We start from the raw sequence: 2,885 nt of genomic DNA, 5'->3' as shown, positions 1-2,885 counted from the left end.
AAAATCGCTGCCACAGCAGCGATTTTTAATTAAAAAAAATAAAAAAAAAAATTTACACGAAATCACTGCTATTTCGTCATTTTGTCAGAGGAAAATCGCTGCTGACGCAGCGATTTTGCCCTTTTGGCTAGAATAAAAAGTGATGTGCCCTTTTAGAATTTTTGACAATTTTTTTTGCCCTTTAGGCTCCGGACTCATCATTAATTGGTCATTAAGAAGTCGTACAATAATGCCAACAACTCACATGAATGACTAACCACGTTTTCCATACAATTTTTAATACAACAAAAACAACCAACCAATAATTATCTAATCACTGTAGTATATATCCATTCTTCTCAAATACGTAACAATTTCCTACACCACATATTAACTTTGAATTCTTGACCAATACTATGCCATAATTAATTATTCCTCAATTATGTTACTGTCATTACCCAGACAAACCCACAACAATTTATCCCCACCATTTTCATATACACAAGTTGTCATATCGTCCTTCTAATTCAGTATCCAATTACACCCATATATACTTCCCTAATTATTACAGCAACCTAACCTTTCAATCATTATTTGTTTTACATTCCTCAACTTTGCACCTTTCAATTCTTTAAACTTTTTCCACTATTCATCATACAGACCCACTAACGATAATTAACCAATAATAAATATACAATTAGAATGCTGGAAAAACTTCGGTGAAAGAGTTACCTGAAGCCGTCTTTCCAATCTTGCTCTATGATCGTGCGACTCTTTTGGTTTTCCTTTCTTCTGCACCTAATTATTATTATATGACTAATTATAAAAGAGCTAAAAATTGCTCACTACTAATTATCTATCTATATATAATAGAAGAATAAAAAGTACCACGTGTCAGCACCACAAAAAAATTACAATTTTTTTTTAAATCTATCTATATATATAATAGAAGAAGAAAAAGTGTCACGTGTCAGTACCACAAAAAAACTACAATTTTTTTTTAAAAATCAATTAAAAAAGTACTGAATGTAAAAAAACAATAATTACCATTAAAAAAAAAATTAAAAAACTTATTTTAAAAAAATAGTTAAAACGGTCAATTAGTACTTAGTTGTAGAAATGGGGTAGTTTTTTTTCCATTCATTTTAAAAATTTATCTATATAAATCTAAAAAACAAAACATTTAAAAAAACAACATTAATAAAAAACAATTTTTATAAATTGTTTACGTTAAAAACTGATGGTTTGATCTTTTTTCTTTTTTTTTTAAATAATAATAATTTGAATGTAGTTGTTCCTAATTAAAGGCTAACTGCCTGTTTTAAAAAAATAAACAATGGGATAATTTTAAATTTTTTGTAAATGTTAAGTATTATTTTTTAAATCTATCTATATATCAGTACCACAATTATTATTCTTGAATTTTTGTTTTAAAACTGATATTTTTAGTTAATTTAAATAATAAATTAAGTTTTAAAAACAAAGAACAATATAAAACATTTTTAAAAAAAACAGTTTTGAAACTTAACATTTAAATTCAATTTTAAAAACAAATAACAATATAAAACAACTTATTTTAAAAATCTGTTTTGGAACTTAATGTTTAAATTCAACTTTAAAAATATAAAACAATTTTTTTTTAAAAAAACATATTGCAGCCTAACGTTTAAATAGGTTTAAAGCATATTTAAGCAACATAAAAAATTGTAAAGAAAATATTATTATAAAAACAGAAAAACATAAGAACACATCCATTGCTACAAAATTTCTAAAGCTATGTAATTATCTATTCTTTTTTAACTTTTTTTTTAAAAAAAAAACTTCAACTACAAATAATTATCCCTAAAATTCCTCACCCACTTACATAATCTTTTCTTTAATTTTTCTAGGAAAAAAATGCATCTCAATAAAGGAAATTCAAAGCAATAATAATCCTTACCATTCATGGAAAGGTAATTTTTTTTTGCATATTAACTCTCTTTTTCTTATGTTTTATGTGGTTTACATTATCAATAATTGTACTTTATTTTGGAAGTTCTAGATGTTGAAGATGATCAATTGATGAAGTTAGGATCAAGCCATTTATTTCATGAATATATGTAGTTGAAGAAGGAGAAACACTTTTACGACTATATCCGATAACTATGCCAAGCATGTAATACTTTAATTTTTTTTCATCTTATGTTTTGTTTCAAAATCAAACTGTGTTGGATGTGTTTACATAGAATTTATGTTTTTTTGTTTACTGCATATTTCATATTTTTCATTTTTTAATCTTATTTTTTTAACATGTAGATAATGATGAAACTATAATGAAAATTTTGAATTGAAAGATTAGAAGTATTTGAATTTTAAGATATTATATTTTTAAAAGAAAAAAATTATTAACTTAATTAAAACTAGAAACTCATGATTATAGAATTCTAAATAAACTCTTACTATTTTACGAATTTATCTTTTCAGATGTTAACAAACATATTTAACTATATTTAATTTTAATTTACATATAAATGAAGATACTAGTACTATCTCTCTATATGTAATATAAATGAAAGTTGACATATATCTGCTTGCAATTCATTTATTTATCGGATGATGCTGAAAACGTTAAGATGACGAAGGAGATTAAGAAGAAGAAAAAGAGGATCAAAAAGAAACATAAAATGACTGAAATGATAAAAGAAATACAACAAAGTAGATCATCATTTTGCATTTTGGAACATTGCAAGATTATACTGGCAACGATAAAGGAATAAACCTGGATAGTTTCATTTCATCACCATAATGTGATGATTTGTATTTGTCATACCATCACACTTCATTCTTTCTTTAAATATCCAGGTAATTATACCAATGTTATGTTGAAATTCATAAAGTAAAACATAAATATAAGTGATAATTTGTAA

This window comes from Solanum tuberosum, unplaced genomic scaffold (genome assembly GCF_000226075.1).
Source record: "Solanum tuberosum cultivar DM 1-3 516 R44 unplaced genomic scaffold, SolTub_3.0 scf00365, whole genome shotgun sequence".
NCBI classification, from domain to species: domain Eukaryota; kingdom Viridiplantae; phylum Streptophyta; class Magnoliopsida; order Solanales; family Solanaceae; genus Solanum; species Solanum tuberosum.
Note: the sequence above shows the minus strand (reverse complement) of the source record.